General features: G+C 38.7%; 1 long non-coding RNA gene across 1 annotated transcript in view; it reads left to right on the top strand.

Moving 5' to 3' along the window:
* Nucleotides 1–14,218, top strand: part of LOC148109450 (uncharacterized) — a 47,346-nt gene extending 33,128 nt beyond the window's left edge. Inside the window, exon 3 of the long non-coding RNA XR_015725640.1 lies at nucleotides 13,934–14,218. This is a non-coding gene — a long non-coding RNA (uncharacterized LOC148109450). The remainder of the gene's footprint in view (nucleotides 1–13,933) is intronic.
* The last annotated feature ends 3,095 nt before the right edge of the window (nucleotides 14,219–17,313 follow it).

Here is a 17,313-nt window from a genome sequence, read left to right as displayed (position 1 = left end):
TTTTCCAAGTACTTGAATGGGTCATTTCAGAATTAGAATGCACTTGGTGGGGAGGGGTCGTTAGGAGGTGGGGAAATAAAGACTTGAACTAAAATGTTAGCTGTGGGGCGTGCTCCCTGTAGACAAGGCTCCTAGACTCTGAGAGAATTATAGATAAGCCACTCAAATGTCCGTCTACAGATGAATGGGTAAACAAAATGTGGTCTCTATGTACAGTGGAATATTATTCAGCCTTAGAGGGGAAGGGCATTCTGACACAGGCTACAACATGGATGAACTTGAAGGACATTAATGTTAAGTGAAATAGGCCAGTCACAAAAAGACAAATTCTGTATGATTCCACTTGTATGAGGTATCTAGGGTAGGACAGTTCATAGACTCAGAATATAGAATGGTGGTTGCCAGGGGCTGGGGGGACAAGGAAATGGAGAGTTTTTGTTTATTAGATACAGAATTTGTTTTGCAAGATGAAAAAGTTCTGGAAATCTGTTTTACAACAATGTGGGTATACTCAACACTCCTGAACTATACACATAAAGATGGTTAAGATGGTAAATGTTATGTGTATTTTACCACAGTTTTAAAAAATTAACAAGTGATCTAACCCAAATAAGAAGGAATCTGCTAGACTTTGCATAACCTTGATTTTGAATAACCTACCTTCAAGTGCTTACATTTAAAGATGCATTCTCAAACTAAGTAGTTTCAGTTGGGGTAGCCTAGACTCCAACAAGTTTACCTCAAAATGTAAAACAGCTAAAATATAATAGAAGATCATTACCTTCTCATGGAACAGTCCATGGCAGGTGGTAAATAAATATTTGTTAAATGAATAAATAAATAAATGTGGTTATAAGATACATATAGAATCTATAGTACCAGATATGAGTCTCAGTTTATAAACTCATATGTGGGAGAAATGTGATTTTATTCTTCTATAATTAAAATGAAGATATATTTTGAACTTCCCTTCTGCTGGGTTAGTTGGCCAAAACTATATCTGAGATAGCTTCTTGCCACCCTGTGGTAGGCAGAATAAGGGTCCCCCAAAGATGTCCACATCCTAATCCTTAGAATTTAGGACTATGCTACCTTATATGGCAAAGGGACTTTGCAGAGGTTATTAGATTAAGAATCTTGAGACGGGGAGATTATCCTAGATTATCTGGGTGGCCCCATATAGTTACCAAGGTCCTTATAAGTGAAAGAGGGAGACTGGAGGGTCCAAGTAAGAGGTGTGCAGATGCTAGTCTGATGGCTCTGAAGAAAGAGGTAGGGGTCATGAACCAAGGAATGTGGGAGATTTCTAGAAGCTGGAAAAGGCAAGGAAATAGATTATCGCCTAAAGCTTCCAGAAGGAACCCTGCCAACCGAACAACTTGAGTATAGCCCAAAGAAGCCCATTCAGACTTCTGACTTCCAGAATTATAAAGTCATAAATTTGCGTTGTTTTAAACCACTAAGTGTGGTAATTTGTTCCAGCAGCAATAAGAAACTAATACATCCCCCATCCCCACTTTGCTGGCAGTGGTATCTAAATTCTGCATTGGGGAGACAATAGTGACACAGGAACTCAGAGTGGAGACCACCTGGATTTGAAACTCAGCTGTCACTTGCTTACTTTGTAACCTCAGTGAAGTTTTGTAACCCGTCTATGAATGGCTGCCTCCTCATCTATAAATTAATGTCCTCATCTGTAAATTAGAAATAAGAGCAATACCTACCTCATTGGGTTATTGTGAGGAATAAATAAGTTCATTTAAGTAAAGAGCTTGGAACAGTGCCTGGTATGCAGTAAGCACTATATAAATATTAACTGTTATTGTGGTTACTCTTATTATTTATCATCTGGCTCTAGGCCTCAATTAGTCCATGCTGATTTCTGCCAAGTAAGCCCGCACCGTAGACCATAGGCTGTCCCCGCTCTGCTTGTATTTCAGTCAACTCTGCTCCAGAATGCTCCCCACATCTGGAAGCGTGATGCTGATTCCCATGCCGATCTGAAACAGAAGATGTTGGTGCCACACCCGGAGCCCTTGGAATCCCTTTTATTTGTTGGTTGGTGTGCTTGTCCCCCCAGCTTCTGCTGGTGCTTTGGCTGAAGGCTCACCCCTGCAACCTGGTCCAGAGGATTGCCCTTGGGCAATGGAAAACACCTTGCCCAGAGTTAAGATGCCCTCATTTGAGGTTGGGAACCCTGGAAAAGGGTATAAAAGTCTCCCTTGACAGACTCTGCAGAATCAGGGGAGACTGCAGACTCAAGCTCTGGAGGATAATTTGTATATTTATATTTATAAAAATAATTTATGCATAAATTATGCTCCAGAGCTTGAGAGTATCTGGTGGAAGCCACATTCTTGCCCTTCCCATTCTTTCCTTCACTACACGACAGATGCCTCCTGAGAGAACACTCTCAACATGTCACATGTGCACAAAGTTCTGTTGTGGGCTCCGTTTCCAGGGAACTTAACATGTGGTCTAAGGCCTTAAGCGCTTAGTAGGGGCTGTTTACAGTACATGGTAGGCGACCCAGGAGATGGTAACAAAGAGCTGTGGGATTGCAGGGGAAGCACAGCTTTGGGCTGCAGGAGCAGGGAAGGCCTCGCGGAATGGCCTGAGCCAACGCTGGGTCTGTCCGCACCGAATCAACAAAGCGTCCTCTCAGACTAGGCTTTGTTCTGTCGGCCACCTTCAGATGTCATTGTGTCCTGTGCACACAGGATGTGTGATGCTATTTTCAACCCAACCTTAGTTGTCACAAAGCCAATTTTTTTTTTCAAAAGCAGTAACACTTCTACCCCTTAAGACCTCCTTATGTCCTAGATGTTAAAAGTAATACTTAAGAGCTCAATTTTTTTGTTGCACCTAGAAACCAAATAAAAAGTGTCTAAGACATGTAAAATTATGTTTGTAGTTTTTCCTGAATAGATTAAAAAAAAAAGTTCAAAAAAGTCATTAAAGTTTGAGACATCTCAGCAATTTATACTATTATCTTTTTGTTTTATTTCCCCTTTAGGTGATATATTGCTTAATATGTAAGCATTTATTGCCATAGTGTCTCAGTACTTTATGATTTTACTTCATTACATTTTCTGTAGTTTACATGTTTATGTTCCTTCCTGACTTTCCCCACTATCCAAGACAACTCCTGCCCCCATTTAAACTCTTCTCTCTGATACCATCCATACAAATGCTTCTTGAATATACCTTAAAAAAAAGAAAAGAAAAGAAAAAAGAAAAGGAAAGGAAAGAACTATGGCCATTGGCAAGCTATTCTGGGAGTTATAAGAATATCATACGGATTCACTGAAAAAGGAACATCGCAGATGCGGACAATGCAGGTATTACCCTGCTTTTTGAAAGTTCTTGTTACAACACCGCACTTTTATGAAAGACCTACTTTAATACCTGTCTTCACTAACTGAAAGAAATCCAAAGGAGACTTGCTCTGATGAAAAAAGGTGAAAAGCCAGGGTGCCTGGGTGGCTCAGTTGGTTAAGTGTCTGCCTTCCACTCAGGCCATGAACCCAGGGTCCAGGGATCGAGCCCCAGTGTCCTGTTGGGCTCCCTGCTCAACAGGGAGCCTGCTTCTCCCTCTTTCTCTGCCCTCCCTCCACCACTCATGTTCTCTCTCACTCATAAAATTTTTAAAAAAATTAAAAAAAGAAAAAAGGTGGAGGGGCGCCTGGGTGGCACAGCGGTTAAGCGTCTGCCTTCAGCTCAGGGCGTGATCCCGGCGTTATGGGATCAAGCCCCACATCAGGCTCCTCTGCTATGAGCCTGCTTCTTCCTCTCCCACTCCCCCTGCTTGTGTTCCCTCTCTCGCTGGCTGTCTCTATAAATAAATAAAATCTTAAAAAAAAAAAAAAAAAAGAAAAAGAAAAAAGGCGGAAAGCCGGGATAGCATTCAGCATTTGTTCTGCAGCGAGCCCTTGTAGAGGCAGTGCTCACCCCAAGCAGTGAGCCCCACCAAGCTCCTTCCCCAGGAGCCACGCTCAGCTTCTCAGCATCAAGCTGCCTTACCTTTGAGCTGTGTCTGTGAGCATCTGTGCTTTATTTTGATTTATTTTGTGCATCCATTAGCAAGATGTGTCCTAAGGTATCAGAAGAGCCTATCAGAGGTTATTTTTTGGGTCTGGGAATGCCAAAAAAATTTTCCATATAAATGGATGGTAATTGTTTCTTCACTTTATGCCATTTTGGCTTATGAAGGGTTTCATAGGAATGCTCTAGTTTTGGATAGCTGGGGAAACCTGTAAATCTAAAGGACAGTGTCTTCCCAGGACATGAAAGTGTTCAATGAAAGGAGCATCCAACAATGACCAATCATTTGCCACTGAATAGGACAAGAAAAATGGTAACGAGTGACTCTCCATCGCCCTTCTGCTTTTGTATTTCCTCCTTTCTTATCCACTGCCTTCTTAGCTTTTCTGGACAGTTGCCAGAAACCAAATGAACCAAACGGAACTGTGGGAACTCCCTCTAAGTTTACTCAGTGAGGGCACAGGCCCCTCCAGCCCTGCTGGGTGACGGGCCTGCACGGGCTGGTTGCCTCACAGCTGCTAAAAGGCTGCACATCCTCCCCCTGGACCACAGGTGCAAGAGAAGGGGGTCAGGGAAGGGCTTGCCCCTCTCTGTCTACTTCTCACTGACAAACCCTGGCATACGTGTTCTGACGCTTTTACATTGAGAGTCTCCAATGTAATTCTTTGATTTTTGCTTGTTTAGGGTTTAAACTGAAACTTGAAAGGAAAGGACAGGAAAGATACTTTTATTCCTTCCTCTTATTTCTCTCTCTCTCTCTTTTTTTTAAAGATTTTTATTTATTTATTTGACAGAGAGAGACAGTGAGAGAGGGAGCACAGGCAGGGGGAGTGGGAGAGGGAGAAGCAGGCTTCCCGCTGAGCAGGGAGCCCGAGGTGGGGGGGCTCGATTCCAGGACCCTGGGATCATGACCTGAGCTGAAGACAGACGCTTGACAACTGAGCCACCCAGGCTCTCATTTCTCCCTTAAAAATATACAGTAATATATGCTTTGGGACTTTTGTATGGTCTTTTCTGTAATTTTCTGCTTTACCCTTTTTAGTTTTAAACCAAGAATGGAGATAGACCAGGATCCAGATGCCTTACAAATTACTTCAAGGGGAAATGAGGAATTGTGCTAGTAAATATAGCATGTAGTAGTTAATCATACTGAACTATTTTTATTTCCAACAAAAGCCTTGTAAAATGTGCTGGTCATCTCCATGTAATATAGTAACGAAAACAGATGAAAAATGGAGTGATTTGTTAAAAACTCATCACAGTCATGGCAGAGGCAAAGCAAGAAAGCAATAACTCTTTGATCTGAACCCAGAGAGCCTATATAGCTTCCAATCTAATGGGGGAAAAAGTTGTGCGTACACGTCTTTGAACATAAAACGAATACAAATGTAACTTCCAATGTGTTTACTAATTCTCAGAGAATGCAGCCTCCATTTTTAAAGTCTGTTTCAACATTTGGATGGTTTTAGCACCAGGCTCAAGTAAGCCTTCGTTTAGACTGTCACTAGCAACATTACTACACAAGAGATTGTTCTAACCAGAAAGAAATTAAATGCTTATAGATCTTTTCCCTGACCCCACTCCTAGATGCACTTTCCTATTGTCCTTAAATGCAAGAAAGTCATCATCAACTTCAGCTAACTTTCATGTGAGCCTTCATGACTCACTTCTTAGATTCCTACCTTGAGAGCACGGAAGCTGTACAGGAGAACCATAATTCAAACCCTGTCCTTAAAAAACAAGTATCCTTTAGCCTATGACAAAGGATCCATGGTGAGAATGTTAAAGGCAGGCAAATTGAGAGGTATCAAGCAGAAAATTTCACCAGAGAAGAGCATCAGAATATAGTAGGAAGAGATGACACCGTTTATGGTCTTTCTCAGAAATATCAAGTTTGATTAGGTTTCCTGGCTCATTTTTATCCTGATTCTTTACAGAAATGAAGACAATTATCACTTTTATTACTAGATAAAATATCTATCCAAGAGTGTGATCTTGTATTTGGATTACAAGTAGAGCTTTCTTGGTGATCTGTTTTCAGGTTGTAGTTAGCTAAAACAGAACTACAGCCTATTTAATTATTTTTGCCCCTTCTTTCCCTGTTATCTAAAGAAGTTCAAAAAACCTGAGAATTAAATTTATAATTTGTAATTCATTCTTTGATTGTTGCAGCTGTTGTTATTACTTAAAGCGATCACAATTCCTAACTTCATCCATGTATTTATTCCCTCCCCTAGGATCATGAGAGCTAAAAATAGATTGGGTTAAACTTAAATAAAATTAAATTAATGCAGTAATTTTTCAACTGAGAAAGAGAACCATCAATATACTCTATGCTCTTAATGACCCCTGGCATTACCACATCAGGGCTATGACAAAAGATAGGCAAATGTTTTACAGGCTGGTAAAACATTTTACAGACTCAGATTCAAAACCTTGATCTGCAACACTAATTTAAAGTAATTTGAGTTTATGATCTTTGGAGAGAATTGTGCTCCACGTGCAAATTATTATTACAATACATTATTTCCTAGTAGGGGTCAATATAAAGGAAATGAGCATGAGTCTATGACTAGGGAGAGGGAAACTTTCTAACAAAAACAGTTGAGAGTAGGAATGAGAAATCTTTTCCCAGAGATATCTTAAAATGAGTCAGATATTTATTTGTCCTGAGTGGTTTAGTTGAAACATCTCTGGACGCTGAGTGATGGGTTATATAACTCTGAAGGTTCTTCCCATTTCTTCAATCTGATGATAAATCTCGAAGCAGTACATTAGATTTGTGTTCTCACAAATGGGGGGTGTGGCCTTCTCCTCTGACTCCAGTGAGAAAAATACATGCTCAGAGATTTTCTTCCTGGGCTTCTCTGTCACTCTTCCTGCCTGAAGACAGTAAAGACAGATACAATTATCTATAAAGGGAAAAAAAGAAAAAGAAATTGGATCCCTACCTCAAACCAACACAAAAATCAATTTTATGTGGATTAAAGTTTATATGTCAAATGCAAAACTTTAAAACTTTCAGAGCTCTGTAGGTGAATATCTTTCTGACCATGGATCTTTTAAACAATACAAATTTTTTTGGTATTTTTTTTAAATTTAAATTCAATTAACCAACATGTAGTACATCATTAATTTCAGATGTAGTGTTCAATAATTCATCAGCTGCATGTAACACCCAGTGCTCATCATATCGTGTGCCCTCCTTAATGAGAAATTCAACTACGTTAAAACGAAGAACTTCTGCTCATCAAAAGAAACTTCAAAATTAAAATCCCACATCAGGGAGAGAGGGTATTTGTTATTGTTACACACAACAGAGAATATTGTTATTAGCACATATAACTAGAACTCTTTCAAGTTAATAAGAAAAAGACAATCCAATAAAATAATAGGCAAAAGAAATGAAGAGGCATTTCATGGAAGAGGTAACATACATAGCCAAAAAATATTTGAAGAGATAGATGATCAAGCTTATTAGTAAGAAGGGAAATGCAAATCAAGACTAGGAAGTAACATTTTATACCCATTTAATCAACAAAAATTAAGAAATAAGACAATACCAAATATTGGAAAAGATGTGAGTCAACAGAATCACTTGTACATTTCAGGTAGGAGTATAAATTGCTACATCCATTTGGGAAAATAATTTGGCATTATCTTGTAAAGTCATATCTCATGACCTGATAATTCTATTCCCAGGCATAAATACTTGTGTACCAAACATTCTTATTTTTAAGAGTACCAAGAAAAAAACCCAACCAAACAAAAAAAACCCAACCCAGATGTTTACACTAGCAGAATAGAGAAATTATTCTGTGGCATATTTATCCAATAGAATGAGTGAACTATACCCCCAATATGGATGAATTTTAGTAACATAATACTGAGAAATCACATGTCCAAGATATAAAATAAGCAAACTAAACATATTGTTTATGCATATATGAAAGTAATAAAGACAAAATTGAGGATACTGGATGTTTCTGGAGTTGAGGTTAATAACACATCAATAAGTTTAATTTTGGGGATAGGTGTTCTTAGATCGGATGGCAGATTCATAGGTTTTTGTTAAATAACCTAACAAAAACAAATTAAAACATAAGTGAAAGAATGAAAGAAAAGATTGCTACCCTCAGACCAAGGATGATAGCATTTGTGAACCAAGGAGTATGATTAACCGGATTTTGTATATATGAGGTCTCACTAAGCCCCCAAAAGAGAATAAATAAAAATCGAACTAGTGATTTCATAATTGGTTTCATTTGTGCTTTTATAATATTTCAAAGATTACAAAATATCTTACAAGTTTCAATCCGTAGATCCTATTTAACTTAACAGTATTTTTACCTACCTCCCCCCCTTTTGTCTCTTCTTAGTGTTTCATTTTTGACTTCCAGTTGGAGAAATGGGCAAAAGAGAAAACACTTTAAATGTTTTTCTCAAAAATCAGTAGTGAGCCTAGAAAAATGACTTCCTAGGCTTTATCTCTATATCCAACAAAACACCAGTGCAGACTTCACCCTAATTAGCACCAACAACATGCACAGCTCTTTGAGTTTTTCAATTTCTCCCACGGGGCTACTTTTTTTTTTCTTAATCTTGCTAGGGGGTTAATACTTTTGTTAATCTTTTCAAAGAACTGACTTTTTGCTTTGTTAGTTTTCTCTACTGTTTGTCTATTTTCTACATTATTAATCTTGACTTTACTATTTCTTTCTCTCTACCTATTTGAGTTTATTTTCCTTACCTTTTATACTTTTTTAAAAAAGATTTTTTTGGGGGGCACCTGGGTAGCGCAGTCGTTAAGCGTCTGCCTTCGGCCCAGGGCGTGATCCCAGCATTCTGGGATCGAGCCCCGCATCAGGCTCCTCCACTGGGAGCCTGCTTCTTCCTCTCCCACTCCCCCTGCTTGTATTCCCTCTCTCGCTGGCTGTCTCTATGTCAAATAAATAAATAAAATCTTTAAAAAAAAAAAAGATTTTTTTTAAATTTATTTGAGAGAGAGAGCATGCCCGCATGAGCAGGGGGAGGGGTAGAGGGAGATGGGGAGGGAGAAGCAGACTCCCCCACTGAGCAGGGAGTCCGATGAAAGTCTGGATCCCAGGATGCTGGGATCATGACCTGAGCAGAAGGCAGACACTTAACTGACTGAGCCATCCAGGCACCCCCATTTTATACCTTTTTAGGTTAGAAATTTAGGGACTTGGTTTTAAGCCTTTGTTTCTAATGTAATCATTTAAAGCCAGACATCTCTCTCCAAATACTAATTTAGTTATAGTTCATATATATATAGAGAGAATATATATTTGGATACATATATTGAATATTGAATATATATATGAAATATATATATACACATATATATGAAATATATATATACACATATATATGAAATATATATTTCATATATTTCACTTAACACATTATTTTGATTTTAATTCAATTAAAAATCTTTATAAAATACCTTGTGATTTCTTCTCTGATCCACCGATTATTTAAAAGCATGTTATTTAATTTCCAGATGTCTAGGTCTTTTCTAAGTATCTTATTATTATTATTATTTTCTAATTTGTTATTAGTTTTTAGTTCATTTCTGCTGTAGACAGAAAACATATTCTCTAAGATTTAAATCTGCAATTTACAGGAAGTTCTTTTATGACCTAGTGTGTGGTGTCCCTTGGTGGTGTACGGTGTACCTTGGCAATGTCCCATGTGCACCTGAAAAGAACACAGATTCTGCAGTGGTGGGTATAGTGCTCTGCAAATGCCAATAAGGGCAAGCTGACTGGTCGTTTTGTCTACATCCTCTATTTCCTTACTGATTTTCAATTACTGAGAAAGGGGTGTTAAACTATCCAGGTATGATTGTCTCCCGTAAGTTCTGTCAGTTTTTGCTTTGTGTCTTTTGGAGATCTCTTACTAGTTCCCATGTATTTACGCATTACAATTCAAAGGAATTGACACTTTAACATTAGGAGGTGTCTTTTTCAGTCTTTTGTAACAATGTCTGAAGTCCACTTTGTTTCTTAGGCTTACTGTTTACCAGGTATATTTATTCTATTTTTCCTACTTATAACCTATTTGAGGTTTTATATATAAAAGTGCATTTCCTATAAAGTGCCCATAGTTCAGCCTTACTTTTTTAATCCAGACTGGTTCCTGCTTTTAATTGGTGTGTGTAGTCCATTCGAATTTAATGTCAGTATTGTCGTAATTGAGTTTAAGTCTACGATCTTGCCAATTTTATTTTATCTGCCACACATATGAAATAGGATGACTAACCATCCCAGGAAACACATCAGTCCCAGGCACACCAGAAGAGCCGGCCACCCTCAGATCACAGTATGCAACCTTACCTTATCAATTTCTAATTTGAATTAATTTTGTACCTCTTCATATAAAATGTAAGAACCTTAAGTATAATTCCACTTACTGTCCCTTCTCCATTCTTTTTGCTACGGCTGCCTTGGGTTTTATTTACATATACATTATAAATTCCAAACTAAAAGTATAATTACTTTTGCTTTAAACAATCAAGTGTCTTTTAAAGAAACAAAGAAAAGAAAGAAAACAATTTTTAATATGACACATTTATTTACCATTCCTGGTGTTCTGCATTCCTGCCTATTGATTTAGTTTCCATTTGGTACCATTTCCCTTCAACCTGTACAATGTCTTTTAGTATTTCTTATAGTGCATTTCTGCTGGCAATGAATTCTGTCAGCCTTTGCTTGTCTGAAAATGTCTATTTCATTCTCATTTTTCAAAGACAGTTTTACTAGATATTGAATTCTGGGTTGACAGTAGTCTTTTGCCCCATCTAGCACATTCAAAATAATCTCCCACTGTCTTCCGCCCACCAAGTTGCAGTAAAGAAGTCATCTGACATTCCTATAATTCTTTGTGTCTAATGTGTCTTTTATTTTTGACTTTTTAAAGATTTTCTCTTTATCTGTGTTTTCCATCAACTTGACAATAATGAGTCTAGGTGTGGTTTTCTTTGTATTCATCCCACACACTATTTGTTGAGCTTCTTGTATCCAAATTGGGAAAATTTCAGCCAATATCTTCAGATATTATTTTCTACACCCCTCGCTTTTCTCTCTCAGTCTCTCTCTTTTTCTCCTTCTCCATTGCTTCCTCTCTTCTCCCATCCAGCCTCCTCTCTTCTCCTTTTCTTCTCTTTTGGGGCACTAATACATGTACGTTAGACCACTTGATACTGTCCCACAAGTTACTGAGGCACTGGTCATTTTTACTTGATTTTTTCCCCCTGATGTTTTACTTTTCAGTTCTAGGATTTTCATGACTCTTTCTTATAATTTCCATTCATGTGCTAATATTCTTATTTGTTTATTCTTTTTGTCTGTCTTTCCCTTCCAGTCCTTGAAATATGTGTAATTGCTATTTTAAAGTCCTTATTGGCTAAATCTAACATCTTGGTCACCTCAGAGTCTATTTTTATTGACTACCTTCTTTTTTTCCTTATAATTGGTCACATTTTTCTATTTCTTTGCATGTTTAGTAATAATCAATGGCATTCTGGATATTACGGGTGATGTGTTGTGGGGAGGTTGGATTATTTTGCCTGCCTTCAAAGGGTGCTGAATTGGGGCACCTGGGTGGCTTGGTCCCATTGAGCATCCAGCTCTTGATCTCAGCTCATGTCTTGATCTCTGGGTCGTGAATTTGACCTTGCATTGGGCTTCATGCTAGAGTCTACTTGAAAAAGGAAGGAAGGAAGGAAGGAAGGAAGGAAGGAGGGAAGGAAGGAAGGGGAAGGAAGGAGGAAGGAAGGAAGGAAGGAAGGAAGGAAGGAAGGAAGGGGAAGGAAGGAAGGAAGGAAGGAAGGAAGGAAGGAAGGAAGGGGAAGGAAGGAAGAAGGAGGAAGGAAGGAAGGAAGGAAGGAAGGAAGGAAGGAAGGAAGAAGGAGGAAGGAAGGAAGGAAGGAAGGAAGGAAGGAAGGAAGGGGAAGGAAGGAAGAAGGAGGAAGGAAGGAAGGAAGGAAGGAAGGAAGGAAGGAAGGAAGGGGAAGGAAGGAAGAAGGAGGAAGGAAGGAAGGAAGGAAGGAAGGAAGGAAGGGGAAGGAAGGAAGAAGGAGGAAGGAAGGAAGGAAGGAAGGAAGGAAGGAAGGAAGGAAGGGGAAGGAAGGAAGAAGGAGGAAGGAAGGAAGGAAGGAAGGAAGGAAGGAAGGAAGGAAGGAAGGGGAAGGAAGGAAGAAGGAGGAAGGAAGGAAGGAAGGAAGGAAGGGGAAGGAAGGAAGAAGGAGGAAGGAAGGAAGGAAGGAAGGGGAAGGAAGGAAGGAAGAAGGAGGAAGGAAGGAAGGAAGGAAGGAAGGAAGGAAGGAAGGAAGGGGAAGGAAGGAAGAAGGAGGAAGGAAGGAAGAAGGAGGAAGGAAGGAAGGAAGGAAGGAAGGAAGGAAGGAAGGAAGGAAGGAAGGAGGGAAAAAAAACAACAACAAAGGGTGCTGAACTTTGTTCAGGCAGGCAATTACAATACTGGTAGATCTTCATTTTCCTGTCAGGCTTGATTTTGTGCTCTGTTAGAGTGATTCCATTTTGATTTTATCCTTAGTCCTAGGGAGTGGCTAGAACTTACTCTGAAGATGAGGTATTCCTCAGATTTTAACTGAATGCAATGACGTCTCTACTCTAGCTGGATCAGGACTCCAACATCTACCAGCGTTGTAGGATGTCTAGTATCTTTCTTCTGCTTTTAGCTTCATACTAGCTGTCTTCTACGAGGCTGCTAGCCCTCTCCAAGAATCTACACAGACTTCTGAGGTCACCCTCTATGTAGCTAAATCCTTTCTAGTACCCTGCTCACACATTTCAGCATTCTGCAGCCCCATCTCTCATCTCATCTCCTCAACAGAGCAGGTCTCCTCTTTGGGCTTTCCCTCCCTGAGTCATGGTCCAGAAATTTCCCCCCCAACAGAAAGCTAGGGTAGCCATGAGTGTCCCTTTGTTTGCTTCCTTTCTCCCAGGAATCACAATCCTGCACTGCCTGTTATGCAATGCTTTAAAACAGCTAGTTACCTCATACAGTTTGTCCAATTTTATAGTTGTTTATGATAGGTGGGCAAACTCAGTAGCAATTACTCCATTCTGGCTGGAAGAAGAAGTGACATTACTTGATTTTTATAAGCTTTCATTTTGTTTTAATAAAAACTTTGAATTTTTTATGGTGCTGCAAAGCAAATTGAATTATGACTAACATTCACAATTCAGAGATCTAATTTCTCATGTTTTTGTGAGGCTGTCTCATCCCCAACTGCTGCAAGTTTTTTCCCTCTCACATGTCAGAACATTTCTCTGGGACATTTGTGCCCCCTCCTTCCACCCCCATTCCCAGTGCTTCCCTTCTCATGTCAACTTAGGCACCCTACCCCAAAGTTTCTTATCATCCACATCTTCTAAAATACTCATCTCAAAACTTGAATCCCCCAAATCCTTAAGAGCTTTTAAAAGTCCAGTGTCCAGTCATCATTTGTGTATTATGGAAATGCTTCTTGAATCTGTTTATATTTTCATTCTAAGCCATATTTGGGAAAAAGATCTCCAGTATGTAATTGTTTTTACTTTTATGCATGTTTCGAATTTTTTATGATAAAATATAGCAAAAACAAAAAGAAATTTCTAAAAGTTCACGATTAATCTCTCTTATTTGTCCTGAGAGTATTTCCTGCAAGAACTAAGTCATGCCCTTTGGTTCCAAATCTAGAATTTGATGAACAAGTCTGACTTCTCTCCAGGATTACTTTCATTACTGTATAAACATCAGTCACTTTCCTGCTATCCTTTATCTTGTCTGAACCCTACTATTTCATTTAGTCTCTCCTCAGATAGCTTCTAACTCTGTGGTCGTTTTTGTTGTTTTTCTATAGAACCTTCAAATGTCCTTTATGCCTCTTCCTGAAGTACAGTAACTCCAGCTGCACCTGATATTCCGGGAGAGCATCCACGATGGATATGTACAAGAAGAAAATAACAAATTACCAGCAAGGAGGTTCTGAGCTCACTTTGAGGTCCTCTTTGGCTTGAGACACATAGCAGTGACAGAAAAAATATCCAGATTATGTTCTCTGATGACAATACAAGTCATTGGCACTAGATTATAAAAAGATAGATTTAAAAACCTACATATATGGAAACTAAAAAACACATTAAAAATGAAGCTGGAAACTCAGTGAAATATTTATGGATTTTGCTTAAACCTTTAGAAAGCTAACAGATAATTAATCCCTCAAATTTATGGAAGAGATTCCAGAAGACTTTTAAAACTTCCAGACACACTGGGCTGGGAATCCTGGCTCTAAAACTTAACAGTTGGATCAATTTGGGCAAATGATGGAAACTCCTAGAGCCACAATTTCTAGTCTGTTACACAGACATTCCTTGATTTGCATGATGTTTTCCCTGAAACGTTCACCTTGCAAATATCTCCTGCTCTTTAAACCTTTTCTATTTTTACTTAAATGGGCTTTAAAACCAAGATCTGTTGGTCCGATGCCACAGCCCCGTCCAGTCATTCTGTCATAATTTCACTAGTTTATTTCCTGTTAGAAAATATAAAAAATACCTTAGGAGAGGCCACAAAAGTGCCAGTCCTTAACACACACCCCCATTTGTACCCTCAATTCCCCAAGGAGAATCCAAAAGAAAAATGGGCCACAGGATGTCTGTAGGGCAGAAGACACTGTCTGCTCTATGTCGGTTGCTAACTCTTTCTGATCTTTTCTGCAATGGCCAAGGAGAGGTAAATCTTCCCTGCCCTTAAGGCGGAGGACCAGGGAAAAGAGGCTTCCTCCAGGTGGCCTGGCAGGGAGGCAAGAGAAATGACAGCATACCTGCCTATCTCTGCAGGGACACATGAGCAAAACCCTATTGCCTTCCCCCACCGGTGGATCTCCATCATAAGGATATTCTCTGATCAGCGAGATCTGAGACCAAACCAGCCAACAAAGCAATATAACACCCCATCGAAGCAGTAGGTCTCCAGCAGCCTGAGAGAGGAAAAACTATTAGACCATATACCCAAGGAAATAAAACTGCTAGAGGAAACAGATGGAAACATTAGTTTTAAAAAATTACACTTAAAGAACACAAATGCATTTGCAAATAAATACTATTAGTTGATAATAAAACAAGGTTTCCCAATAAAAAATTCAGAAGGTAAGCTAAAGGAGAAATGCTCACTGCTGTTAAGACTGGAATAGTGGTGTGGAAATTCATGAACATGAGCAAGCAAAAACATGAGAAGATGGAAATCATGTCAGAAAAGGTAAGAGATTTAGAGAATATATTTAGGATATTTATTTATTTATTGCATTTTTTTATTATTATGTTCTATTAGCCAGTGTATAGTACATCATTAGTTTTTGATGTAGTGTTCAATGATTCATTAGTTGCGTATAACAACAAGCAAGTAGTAAGAGTAACAGGTAAATACTAGAAATTCTGGAAAGAAAAAAAAGAATGAGGAACATTAAATAATAAAGCTCTGTTGGTCCGATGGTTCAATTTGCTTTGCAGCACCAAAAAAAAGTTCAAAGTTTTTATTAAAACAAAATGAAAGCTTATAAAAATCAAGTAATGTCACTTCTTCTTCTGGCCAGAATGGAGTAATTGCTACTGAGTTTGCCCACCTATCATAAACAACTATAAAATTGGACAAGATATATGAGGTAACTAGCTGTTTTAAAGCATTGCATAACAAAACAAAAAAACCCGCAATTAAAGAAACGAATAAGGAAACTTTGACTTGAGTAGAAGGACCTGAGTCTGAAAACTGAAAGGTACATTGATAAGAAATCACAAGGATGTAGGTATATCCTGGTAAAACCCCTCAATTCTAAGGACATCTAGAAAATCTTAAAAGCTCTTCAACTGAAAGAACAAATTACCTAAGGGGAAAATGCATGGCCTCAAATGCATTTATTATTAAAGAAGAAGAAGAAGGAGAAGGAAGGGGAAGGGGAAGGGGAAGGGGAAAGGGAAGGGGAAGGGGCGCCTGGGTGGTTCAGTCAGTTAAGCATCTGCCTTAGGCTCAGGTCATGATCCCAGGCTCCTGGGATCAAGCCCCACATCCCTGCTCAACGGGGAGCCTGCTTCTCCCTCTCCCTGCCGCTCCCCCTGCTTGTGCTCTCTCTCTCTGTCAAAGAAATAATAAAATCTTTTTAAAAAAAGACAAAATAAAAGAACTTAGAATTCCATTTAAGAAACTAAAAGAAATAAATTTTTAAAACAAAAGAAAGGAGTAAGAGAATGAACATAAAAGAGAAAGCAAACAAACACGAAAGGAGTAAGGATAAGTAAATGTAAACGTACTCTAAAGAAGACGGATAACAAAAGAGGTAAATCTCCAGAACCGGATGAGAAAGAATTGTCAGAGACAAGGTAAGGAAGGAGAAAAGAAAGCAGGAGAAATTTTAAGAGTCATAAGAGAATGCTTATCCCTCCAGAAGCAAATATATGGCAACAAATTTTAAAACGAGGATAATAATGACTTTCTAGTGAGATACAAATGACGAATTGACCCAAGAAGAAATAGAAAGCTTAAATAGACTCAATTATGGCAGAAGAAATGGTGGTGAAAGAGCTACCACCTGAACAGGTACCAACATTAAATGGGTTCCTGGAGCGGTGCTATCTAGCCTCTAAAGAACAGATTCTTTCAATGCTGTTCAAACTAGTCTGGGCCAGAGAGGAAATCCAGAAAGCTCCCAATTCATTTTATGCCATCAGCCCAACTTTAATGCCATTGTCTGATCAAGTAGAAAATGAGATGAAAAATTACAGAGTCATTCTCACTTTCAAATAAGATGCACAAAATCCTAAGCAAAATACTAGCAAATATTCTCAAGAATGGTTGTACTAAGATCACGCAAGTGTTATGGGAGGAACTTGGCAGTGACTCACTATTAGAAAATCACCCTTGGGGAACATCAACACAATCTAGTACATCAACCAATAGGGGATAAAACACATAGAATCATCTTAATAAATCTTGGAAAGGCTTTGATAAAATTCAACAACGATTTCTAATAAAAACTCATATTAAGTAACAAAATTTTTGCTCTACTGAAGACTACCCCCAAACCAACCACAACGGTCATTCTAAATGATAAAACACAGGGCCCTAAATTGTTTTCATTAAAATCGGAAGCTAGAGCCGAGACACCTTGTTATCACCATTACCCTGTCTAGCACTTCTGTTGTTAAATAACTGGAATAGGCATTCAAGAAGATATTAAAACCACACTTT

The sequence above is a fragment of the Ursus americanus genome, chromosome 9 (genome assembly GCF_024610735.1).
Source record: "Ursus americanus isolate L20-20 chromosome 9, mUrsAme1.1.p, whole genome shotgun sequence".
Taxonomy (NCBI): domain Eukaryota; kingdom Metazoa; phylum Chordata; class Mammalia; order Carnivora; family Ursidae; genus Ursus; species Ursus americanus.
The sequence above is the reverse complement of the archived record's forward strand: the minus strand, read 5'-3'. Positions and strand labels throughout refer to the sequence as shown.